Source organism: Misgurnus anguillicaudatus, chromosome 7 (genome assembly GCF_027580225.2).
Source record: "Misgurnus anguillicaudatus chromosome 7, ASM2758022v2, whole genome shotgun sequence".
Classification (NCBI taxonomy): domain Eukaryota; kingdom Metazoa; phylum Chordata; class Actinopteri; order Cypriniformes; family Cobitidae; genus Misgurnus; species Misgurnus anguillicaudatus.
Genome location: NC_073343.2, coordinates 18,307,534 through 18,320,554, shown reverse-complemented (window position 1 = coordinate 18,320,554; position 13,021 = coordinate 18,307,534).

Below are 13,021 nucleotides of genomic sequence, written 5' to 3'. Positions count from 1 at the left end.
AAATACCCCATAAATTGCCACCTTATAGTTGTGAGCAAAAATTTTCAGCAAATTTGCCCTTTTTTTGTGTATCTGTAAATGCAAATGAGCTGCAAAAAAAGCAAAACACTGATCGCCATAATGGTGGTTTAAAAAATTGAACTACTTTTATCAGTCTTGTCCTCAGCTAAAACGATAATAACAAATAACACACTAAATAAATAATACATTTTAACAGACTAAATAAATAAATCTCATGTTTGACCATTAGACACCACTACACAAATGGTAATATGTCCAATTCTGCTTCATTGCTGTTTGTTTATATATCATGCACGCAACCTGGGTTGATGCACATTAAGACTATTGTCTTTAAGAAGTAGCAACGTGCAAGAAGTTAGGAACATGCGAGTCTGCATTCCCTGCATCCTTGATATCAAGAACACATCCAGGTACAAAATAGCGACTTCCATGTAAGGAGACCCCCGGTGTATGTAGATAAAAGTGGCTGATTCTAAGCTAATAAAAACAATACAGTTCATTTTTGTAAGGTTTACAATACACCACTGATAATAGTTATTTCTGTCAAGAAATCCTGCTAAAAGTTACATAATGCATCTTTAAGACATTGTCCAAATCATAACATACAAATACACTACAGCTTACATAAATAGTTAAATACATACAGTCGTATGCAAAAGCCTGGGCACCCCCGACAATTCCAATTAATCCACAAATACCTGAGTATTTGGATCAGCAATTTCATTTTGATCTATCAAATAACTGAAGGACACAGTAATATTTCAGTAGTGAAATGAGGTTTATTGGATTAATAGAAAATGTGCTATATGAATCAAAACGAAATTAGACAGGAGCATAAATTTTGGCACCCCAACAGAAAAATCACATTAATATTTAGTAGAGTCTCCTTTAGCAGAAATAACAGCCTCTAGATACTTCCTATAGCCTGTAATGAGTGTCTGGATTCTGGATGAATGTATTTTGGACCATTCCTCCTTACAAACATCTCCAGTTCAGTTAGGTTTGATGGTTGCTGAGCATGGACAGCCTGCTTTAAATCACCCCACAGATGTTTAATGATATTGAGGTCTGGGGACTGCGATGGCCATTGCAGAACATATTAGAATGTACTTGTTCCTCTGCATGAATGCCCGAGTAGATTTTGAGCAGTGTTTTGGGTTGTCGTCTTGTTGAAATATCCAGCCCCGACGTAACTTCAACTTTGTGACTGACTCCTCAACCTTATTCTCAAGAATCTGCTGATATTGAGTGGAATCCATGCGACCCTCAACTTTAACCAGATTCCCAGCACTAGCCACACAGCCCCACAGCATGATGGAACCGCCACCAAATTTTTTCATGCATATTTATGGAAAGAAATCAGACTCAATATTATTAACAAATACATGCACAGTTATCTGTGAACTGGATGCATGTTACAAATGTATTTACTATCCACGAACAAATGTCTTTAGATTTGAATATGTGAAATTCAGAATTTGAATGAACGTGTATCGATTTGTACAAATGTACAAATACACATGTTTTATTGTGTATTCAAATATCATAATTCGCGCGTGCAAAAAGGGAGATGTGCATTTGTGGATCAGATGACACGCGTGCATTAATCCCGTTCTGTTCATTTGTATATTGAGACTTTCATTTCGCAGTTTGTTTTGAGGCCTCCATGTTGCCACTCTTCAGAGGAGAGTCAAAGAGAACTTGCAATTGGCCTCCCTCTTTAAATACATTTTCTCATGATTGTATGCACCTGTCTATGAAGTTAAATGCTTAATGAGCTCACCAAGCCAATTGTGTGTTCCAATTAATCAGTGCTAAGTAGTAACAGATATTCAAATCAACAAAATGACAAGAGTGCCCAAATTTATGCACCTGTCTAATTTCGTTTTGATTGATATTGCATGTTTTCTGTTGATCCAGTAAACCTCATTTCATAATGAAATATAATTGTTTCCTTCAGTTATTTGATAGATCAAAATGAAATTGCTGATGCAAACACCCATATATTTATTAATGAAAATCATGGAAATTGTCAGGGGTACACAAACTTTTGCATACGACTGTATTTGTAATGCTAGCCATAACATCTACAGATATCAGTATTGACAGCCTGATCTCACGAGAATTCGTATATATTTTACAAGTTGGCTAATTCGTATAAATTAGTATGACGTTAATCATGCAAAAACGTACGATTATCATAAAAAACAATAAGGATCAGAATGTAATTTGACTATAATTTTAATAGCAAATATTATTTTTCAGACGTAGGGCTCTATCATACACCCGGCACAATGCAGCACAATGCGCAACGCAAGTGTCTTTTGCTAGTTTCAACCCGGCGCAATGACCATTTTCACGCTTAGCGCCGCATTGTTAAAACGCACCCATTTTTGCGCCCATGGGCGTTCTGATCTAAAAACGAGGTGTGTGTGCCACATTGTTAAAACGCACCCATTTTTGCACCCATGGGCGTTCTGATCTAAAACTCGGTTTGTTGAGGCGCATTGTTGGCGCGTTGCTATTTTGAGGCAACTAAAATAGACTACGCCACTGACCACCTAAAACCTGGTCTACAGTCTATGGCGCAATAGTGTTTTTGTTATTTAATGAGCGCGTTAGAAATATGCGCCTATAAACGGGACGACAACGCAGGTTTGCTTATCACACACATGGATGCGCAGCAGCACAAAAAAGCTTTTAAATATGAAAAAGTAAAGCATTCAAATGTAAATAATTATTGTTGAGTCTCTTGGATATAAATGTGGAGAGATTACGAGACGTTAGAAGGCGTAAAGAGCTGCTTCACCTGCAGCCTTGTACGTAAATAAATGCTTTGCTTTAAACAAACGTATCTGTTTTTAACTGTTTTTTTTTTTAAACGCTACCTCACGGATTTATTGTATATGATGACTCTGTATCTGTGGATATGGTGAGATGACAAACATTTTTAAGTAATGCTAAAAAAATCATTTACAGCAATTAAAAGCCTGCTATTTTTACTTCCATGACTAAAAGTAAACGGTTTTTAAAGGTTTTAATCCCAAAAAGTTCAATACAAGTGAAAGACAACACAATTATTTAACATTAATCTTAAACTGGTGGTCTTTTTCCCCCACTTAGTTTTTCAGTTTACAAAGTCTGTCATCTAAATAGGGATTAGACATAGCACCAGCGCAACTGGCTTTTAAAGGGGATGAGAGATATAACTCTCATTGGTTTATTGCACGTTACGCCCAAAACACACCCATTACTCATTACGAGAATATAAACCAACCTTTTCAACCGTGCGTTCGGCGCACAAACCATTTTTCCCGTCGTTAAATTAGCAAAAGTGGATTTGAACACGCCCATTTAGACCGTGCGCCGTGTGCTTTAGACCATGCGCTTAGATCGTTAAAATAGGGCCCATTAAAGCATCTAGTGTGCATGGTTTTTGCTAATAGCACTTTTTGAACTTTGTCGAACCTCTTAAAGGAGCTGTACATGTATGTAGACGTTCTGTTACTATGCCAAGCACCAGTGCCTTTTGAATGATTCAATATATGAAGCACATGGTTTGTTCATTCTTAGATTTACAACATTTCTCATGCATAGTACTTTATTTTGTACATTAGCATACTTATATTTTTGAAAAATAAGTAATTACTCAGTATTGGAATATTATGTATTGCTTTTAAAGTTGGTACTGCAGACCTACATCAATTTTTAGTTGTATTTGCAAAATGAAAATGAGAAATAAAGTTGTTACAACTAATGGTAGACCATCTGATTTTTCATGTTTAATTCATTGGAAGCTCCTCTGAAAATGTTGGTGCTCTGGACTCTTAAAACCATAATCCATTTCTGAAAATGTGCATGTTGTTTGCTATTTGTAACTCTGAATGGGGGGGGGGGGGTTGGAGGAAAGGGTAATGTCTCATAATGTAATTATCAAAGCATCAAATTCATTTTTTTCTGGTTTAAAACCAAACACTAGAGGGAACTGTTGTGTTGTTTGATATTCTTTCATTTCTTCAAGAAGGTCTAGCTGCAGCAATTGCACTTGCCCTCTCATACTTGCACTCTCAGACACATGTGCTTCCTGGCATTGCTGTCACTTGTACTGTAGTCGCGTCATGCATTCTCTACTGCTTGCGAAATTGCAATACATGTGATTGTACACATTACTGTACAATGAATTTACAGTACATTGTTGTCATTATATGTCTTTATGTTTTGTTAAGAATTGTAATTTCTGATATTCTGTGTAAGAAATTATTCAGGTCTACGAATTGCAGATTTTGTGTTTAAACGTCAGGCTTTTTATATTGATTTTGTATTATAGTATAACTTGCAACCATGAAAACAATGTGATACTGTCTTGTGTAACTAAACTACAGTATTTGTTTTTGTAATGTTGTTACTGTGAACAGTACTATGTAGAGTATTGTGTAATACCGAAATGGTTGTGTTGCCGTCCTGTGTCGTCCATCTAGTTATTGTGACTTGTTTTGTTTTGTTTTCTGTTGTATATAATGATGATGTTGTTTTTGTTTTTTATTGTTGCTTGTTATCTGTTTTATTCTGCTATCCGACCTAGGTCTCACTTGTAAAAGAGGTTTTAGCCTCAATGTGACTTTCCTAGTTAAATAAAGGTTATGATGATGATTTAACTGAATGGCATAAACTGACTTGTATCATATTGCTTATGTTGTTTGTCCTTGTTTTTCCTTTTTTGCTATGGAAACTGTGGAGGTGATAGTGCTGTTGATGTGTTTATATTGATGCACTAATGTACTAAGCTAAGTGAAATTACAATTAAATTTAGTGCACATATCAGCAAAATACATATCATTCTTCTGTCCTGTTCTTACAGATCTACAAATCATTTTTATCTCTTTCGCACGTTTCACTGTAGTTTATGCCCTGCTTTGAAGCCTAAAACATATTGTGAAATATGTTTAAAATGAAACCAGAATAAAAATGAGCATAAGGTTAATAATTGTGCATTGCTGTTTAGATCTAACAACTTGTATCTTTGATACTTTATTATCTTTGCTGTAAATATTAAAACATGTATCTCAATTGAAAAATAAAATATAAAACTGTAGTAATCTTCACACAGGCACCAATAAATGTAGTGATTTTCAAATGGAGCACCAATTGGGTGATAGGCTGTTGACAGAATGTGGCCCACCTTACTTCACTGTGAGGAACTAATTTGCATAGCATAAAGTACAGAGTTTAACTTTGTCTTTAGAATTTCTTCTATGCATTTTTCATTTACCAAACCACTTCCAAAATACCACTGCCATTGTCCTGAATGTATAAAGTATAAACATGACAGCAAATGATACTATATTATGCTTGCATTCATTCATATGTTAATAACTGTGATTATTTGAACAATTGCATAACGCAGAGATGTAATTCAAAATGCTTGAATCTAGAAGTCAATAGGTGATGAGTTTTTGACCATTTTGTTGATGAAATAATGTAAAGATTGGTCCTTTGGTTAGCCAATACTTCTGCATAGCCATGCTGTTTCCTTAAGGAATTTTTACTATCACCCTGGTTTTGGATGAAAGTAAAGGGGGTCTTGATGGATGATAAGGAGAAATGCTGTGGACCAATCAAAGCTTCCTCTTCTTCTCAGCTTTGGCCCTGAGGTCAGCCATAAATTATGTCTGTCAGTTGTCCGAGGTGCCTTATCCGATGAAACTGGGCATTTGTTTCTATTAACCCACCAAATCAAGTCCTGTAGCGGTTGGGAAGGGGTCCGGAATGCTTTGTTATTGGCTGTTCAATACAAAATGTATTAAATCCTGCAATGAACAACGGAGAAAATATTTTTGTTAATAACGTTTCTTTGCACATTTAACAATTTCAGCATCATTGTGCCAAAACCTTTTCAGTTTTTTCAGCTGTAAGTGACTAGGCTCTTTCAAATGGAATTGCCTGTTGGGAAGAAGTTTGCTGCGAAGCTCGCACAGGCAGGGCTGGGCAGTATTTTTAATACATGTATTTCAAATAAAAAAATTATTTTGTAATTTGTATTTGATGGTGTTGATAAAAATGCCTTTTTTTGTATAAAAATATTTTCGTGTTTGTATTTTTAAAATACTGTAAAATACTTTGTAAGAAGTTTACATGATGACGTAGAAATGTGATTAAATTCAGATAAAATTTCTGGCTACATTTTAAAATGTATACTGATCATTTAATAATTGTTTGAATTATATATTTTTTTCTTTTCAACTGCTAAATAAGTGTCCAATGATTTGATAAATAAATAATTGATTACTGAGTATTGTACCCCTAGTTGAAGTAGTTGTTTAGTAGGATCATGATTTTTGGTTTGCATACCATTGCATGAATGACTGCCTGACACACAATATATTATTATATTTATGATAACAATCAAATGGTTAATTAGTTAGAAACTAGTTGCTATGAATACAGGTGCAACAGAATATCAGTTGTCTTCTTATGAATGACTTGTTTGTCCGTGTTGCTAATGCAAAGTAGGCCCTTCGTTACCGGTTGCATGTCAGATTTTTGCATGACTCAATCAGACCAATAGTTATTTTGATACACTTAAAACTAAGGTGTTTGGTTTCTTATTTTAAAATCATTTTGATGTATCTTTGCCCAACCCTATGCACAGGTGTGGGCTCAGGAAAAGTCAGCATCAAGATATCAGTATATCGACCAAAAAAGGGTCGTTCATGAGCACCCTTTTCAAACTCAAATTGACAAATGGGACACCCTATGGTCTTGTGGACTTAAACACATGCACGTAGTGGCCATTGTTGGTCTACTATAACGTATGTCACATGAAATGCACCTTTTGGTGAATGTAAGGCTGCATTTAGCCCCACAAAAGCATTGCTAAACGTTTCTTAAACAGAAATGGTGATGCTTTGAACACCCTGTGATGACGCAAGAATTGCAATTATGAGAGCTGGGAAGGCCATTCTTTTTGTTCTTTATTTGTTGATATGCTATATTTTAGCTTACTTGGACCCATTGTGCGAATCTCACAGCTCACAGGCTCACAGCAATGTTTTTCGAGAGAGCAGCGGCTTCCTCCATGGTGTACTGTCATAGACACCGTGCCTGTCCAAAGACTTGCGTATGGTAGACTCAGGAACAGAGCTGTGTGCCCATTCCAATGATGTCTTCAAGCCTTTAGCTGTTACTCGTGGGTTGTTCTTTACTTCATTGAGTATTCGGCATGGTGTTTTAGGAGTCATCTTGACTGTGCGCCCACTTCTAGGAAGGGTAACTACAGTATTTAACTGTCTCCATTTATAGACAATTTGTCTAAGTGTAGACTGATGGAGGTCTAAACATTTTGAGATTGTTTTGTATCCCTTTTCAGCTTATGGAGTGAAACATCTCTTGATCAGATATCTTCATAAGAGCATGGTTCAGAAGAGCTGATGCTTCTTAAGGACAGCAATCTTAAAAAGTGTGAGTGTCTTAATATAAATCAAAGTTGCACTAAACCACACATTTAAACTCATTTTATTAATAGGACTCCAGTTTGCCAGCTTCTGACAAAAAAAGCTTTCAATAAAGTAATCAGTCCATTGGCTCACTTACATTTTCCTCCAGCACTGTGAATGTTTAATGGGCGTTTCCAAAAAAGACACAAGAAACTGGAATTATTTATGTCTTGTGAGCTTGTGCACATCGTGTTTGTTTGTTGTTGTGACATACTCTTAATTTATGTCCCCAGTAGAAATGGGTATACTCTTAATTTATGCCCCCAGTAGAAGTGGGTATACCCCATGCCATTAAAAAAAGAGGTGGGTATACTCCGTATATTTGCGTATACCCTGCACTACACCACTGTATATAGCTCTTATGTACACAAAACCTCTAAAATGTCAGATTGTGCCAGGTATTTTGTATGGAATTTATCACTTTTAATTTAAACTATCTCTAAAAGTTTTTTTTTTTTTTTTGATGATATTCTTATTCACTTTTCTGTTTAGCATATTTGGCTTGTGCTTCAAAATTGTTATTAAAATTTAGCTGAAAGCCAATAATACATTTGCTAAACAAATAAACGCTTCAGTAAAGTTTTTAAAACTTTAAACTAAAAACTTTACTTTACTCTTTATAAAACAGCAGGTTAACATTTTGACACCTTACCCAAATGACATACAAATGGCTGTAGTTTGTGGCAGCAATGACTAGAGTTACATTTCTACAGTCTTTAGACAACACACACTATACATTTTTTATCTAAAAAAAACTGTAACCAACGATTGAGCACAACTCGAACAGCCTGAGTAAGAGCAGTTGTTATGACCAAATTACATAATCGGCCTGAATCAATAAGCTTGCCCCTGGCTTAAAAGATAGAATTATTACCAATTACAATGTGTGTTTGTGCATGCTTGCATTGTTTTAATAATCCCAGCAAGCAATTTTGGCTAAAACAAGGCTAAATTTGGGCTGTCAGTGAAAGTCTTAAAGAACATAGCCCAAGAATAGACATAGATTCATATACGTTTAAAACAAATTAAAGCAAAAACATGAAACCCTGTTGACTTTGCTTACATGTTGGAATATCAAACATCTTCAATTTTTTTTTTTTTTTTTTTTTTGCAAAAATGGCATGTAACCAAATTCAAGGTTATTTAGGGTAAAAGTGTGTTACTCATAGCCGGACTAAATTGGGTCTATAGTTAGCCGTCATTTCAATGTCTCGGTTTATGCTTGCTGGGAATATATCTGGATGCAGTATCTGCATGCAGTAATCAATCAGTATTTAACCTTTTTTAAGGTTTATGTACTCAGCTTTTAGTCTTCTTTTTTAATTTCTCATTTTACTTGTTCATTTATCTTCCATTTCATAGGTAATGCATAGCAATTTGATACTTAATCCAGACAACATCGGCTGAAATTGGGATTCCTGCTAAGATATAGAGAAAAATATTGCCAGTATCTCATGTCTTCAAACAGTGGGGCTGGATTGCATGGACTTAACCATTTTCTCCAAAGCAAAATAAAGGATAAATCAATTTTCTATTTTCCAAAGACTTAACTTTTGGCGTCAGGTTAATGATAATGTGTGCTGTGGAAGAGCAGTCATTCATCAAAACTGTTTTGGCTGAAGTGAGGAGCTCCCTCCTTCTTTATCTGCTTTTTAGTTCCAGCTAAATTACTTCTGAGGGGCACTGCTTTATTATGTAGTGTTTTGAAAAAAACATCGCAATCAAATTTAGACCGTCTCTAAAAATAATTGAACGTCTTCTGTGTGGACAATGTTGTGGACCTGTGCCCCAATCAGTTTCTGGCAAATGTGATTATAGACATACACTATTTCATTACGTTGAGAATGATAAACAAACGCTCAACTACAAAAAGGCATGTTTTTATTTATATGAAAGGGTAAGGGATGAGCACAATAGTTTACTCAAAGGTAAAGACTGAAGAGTGTAATTTCTGTGCTGCTTACGTCACCAAGAGTAATTGCTAAATAATAATGTTTTTAGGCAATGTTTTGAAGTGCTAAACACTTATCAAGATGAATCAGCCACAAATGGATTGCCTGTAGTTGTTTTACATGTGGCAATTGTTCAATACATTTCTAAACATACTGTTGAGGACATGCAGACATGAGGGATGGGCTCCCTCACTAAGAGTGGAGGCTAAACCCCCGATCAATGATGCTGATGTGAAGTGGTTTAGAGGGGTTAAAGTAAATCTGTTTGCAACAGAGGAAAGCACGCACTACCCTGTGTTCATCTCTTCAGGGGAAATGCTTACAGTGCCAGGGCCCAGTGTCAGCAACTATGCACGGATCCCCAGTGAAGATTTTGTGACTAGAGCAAAATCAGGGAGGAGAGAGAATCAGTAACTCAAGCCATCACAAACCAGCCATGGTTCCCCGCGATCTGAGAGTAGCTCATCGGAGGAGAGTGGACCTGCTGACTCAGGCAAACAGCACCGTCTGGCACCCCAATCCTGAGCTGTGGAATCTGTACATATACAGTAGGTGTAGTGCAGGAACCAGTGACTTTAGATGCATTGTTGCATCATGTATTGGATACGCTTACAAGCCTCTTCGACTAGTTGCCTAATGCCTATATATGACCCTGGATCACAAATTGCACGGGCATATTTGTAAAAAAAGCATGGATCAAAATTATTGATTTTATCGATGCCAAAAAAAATATTACTTTATTATGTAAAGATCATGTTCCATAAATATATTTTGTATATTTCCTAACGTAAATATATGAAAACTTTATTTTTGTGAGTAGATGCAGCAAAATCGCGAACAACATTAGCCAGACACTCTCTTGCTACCTGCTCTTTGGGGATTTCCCATTCAAGTTTGGTTTTTATGTATCCCCATTCAGTCCACAAGGTCATTATAATAGAGAGCGCTAAAACAATCCTTTTCATTAGTAATATGCGTTGATAAGGACTTTATTTAGACATTCAAATGCAATTTAGACTTCAAATGCGATTTTCTCAACATTTCGATTTTTCCACCCTCAAATTTCAAATTTTTAAACCGTTGTATTTTGAGGAACTATAGTCCTATCCTAACAAAACAGCTTGTTTATTTACTAATCTAAAATTTGACCCTTACGACTGGTTTTGTGGTTCCACATATGCTCCTAAATGGCCAGTGTTAAAGGAAAACACTACCGTTTTTCAATATTTTACTATGTTCTTACCTCAACTTAGACAAATGAATACATGCATCTTTTTCAATGCATGCACTTAATCTATGTACAGGACGTCATGAATGTGTAAGCATTTAGCCTAGCCCCAATTATTCCTTAGGATCCAAACAGGGATGAATTTAGAAGCCACAAAACACTTCCAAGTTTTTTCTAATTATAGACTGTTACATGAGTAGTTACACGAGTACTGTAAGTATGGTGGCACAAAATAAAATGTGGCCATTTTTTAAGCAGATAAAAAATTAGAACTATATTGTATGGTGGAAGAGCACTAAGTTTGCAGCACTTAAACCTCGGCACGCAGTAACATCATCACTCCTGACTACTCCCCCTCTCTCTCAAACTTCCGTCAATATTACTGCGCCCGAGGTCGAAGTGCTGCAAACTAAAAACTCTTAATCGCCACGTTTTATTTTGTGCCACCAGTACTTACTAATCATGTAACGGTCTTTAAATAGGGAAAACATGGAAGTGTTTGGTGGCTTCTAAATTCATCGCTGTTTGGATCCTAAGGAATGAATGGGGCTAGGCTAAATGCTAACATATTCACAACACACTGTACAAAGATTAAATGCACAGATTATAAAAAATAGGTATGTAATACTGTAAGGTGCCACCCATTGGCCCAATGACGGAATCCAATGGCGTGGTGAAGGGATCACGTGTCATTGCCGTCTGTAGCGCTTCTAGAAGAATAACTCCATTTATTAGATTTCAAATGTATTAATTTGACCTCTGTGGTTAAATTATAATCTGTATTATGTAGAATATTATTCTGATGCTGATCACAATTTATATTCACTATTATTATATTTTAATTCTTTTAATTATTTAGAATGAATTGCATTCACATAGAGAATATAATGTAACTCTGGTGGTGCTTAAGGCAGTTCCGTACAGCTGGGTGTTGAGGCATTTCTCCTTCTAACCTAAAGTCAGAGGTTTATCCAATATGAGGATCCATCTATGTTGTGATTGAGTCATTATTACGTCCAATCTACAACAGTGGGTATTAACTCCAATCATATTTTCAGTCGAGGTTATTCCTAATCTACCCCCCTCCGGTATATTTATAAAATATAATAAAAGACTTGACAAGGTTTAAAATGAATAGATGTTAACAATTTATTTTGCCAGGCAGGTTACACTTAAATCAATCATTCATCAATCAAAAATATCCACAACTAAAAAGATTAGCACAAAGTCAAAATCATACCTGGCAATCAAAGACACACAAAGTGGTCTAGGAAGATTCTTGTTAAAGATTTCTTCCATTATGTTTTAATACATAGGGCCCTATTTTAACGATCTAAGCGCATTGTCTAAGGCGCACAGCGCAATGTCTAAATGGGCGTGTCCGAATCCACTTTTGCTAATTTAGCGACAGGAAAATGGTTTCTGCGCCGAGCGCATGGTCGAAAAGGGTTGGTCCTATTGTAATGGGAGTATTTTGGGCATAACGTGCAATAAACCAATGAGAGTCTCAGCTCTCATCCCCTTTAAAAGCCTATTGCGCTGGCGCTATGATTAATCCGTATTTAGATGACGGACTTTGTAAACTGAAAAACTAAGCGGAGGAAGAAGATCCCCAGTTTAAGATTAATGTTAAATAATTGTGTTGTTTTTCACTTGTATTGAAATTGTTCTTTTTTTATTAAAACCTTTAAAACTCGTTTTCTTTTAGTCATGGAAGTAAAAAAGCAGGCTTTTAATTGCTTTAAATGTATGGCTATCCAATATCATCAAAAATTAATTAATTATTAATAATTTACAAGTATGTAAGATAAGGTTTGTACTCTAAAAATACTTTATTTGTAACAAACAGGAGATAAAGAATTTACAAACGGCTCTCCGCACGTTTCAACACTTGGACAGCGTTTGTTTTAAGCAAAGAGTTTTTTTATTAAGCATTACTTAAAAATGTTTCTCATCTCACCATATCCACAGGTACAGAGTCATCATATACAATAAATCTGTGAGGTAGCATTTAAAAACATTTAAAAATAGATGCATTTGTTTAAAGCAAAGCATTTATTTACTTACCAGGCTACAGTTGAAGCAGCTCTTTGCGCCTTCTAACGTCTCATAATTAGTCCTCATTTATGTCCAAGAGACTCAATAATAATCTTTTCCATTCAAACCTTTAATCTTTCATATTTAAAAGCGTTTTTGTGCTGCTGCGCATTCATGTACTATGTGATAAGCAAACCCGTGTTGTCCTCCCGTTTATAGGCGCATATTACTAATGCGCTCTTTAAATAGCAAAAAACATATTGCGCCATTGACTTTAGACTTTAGACAAG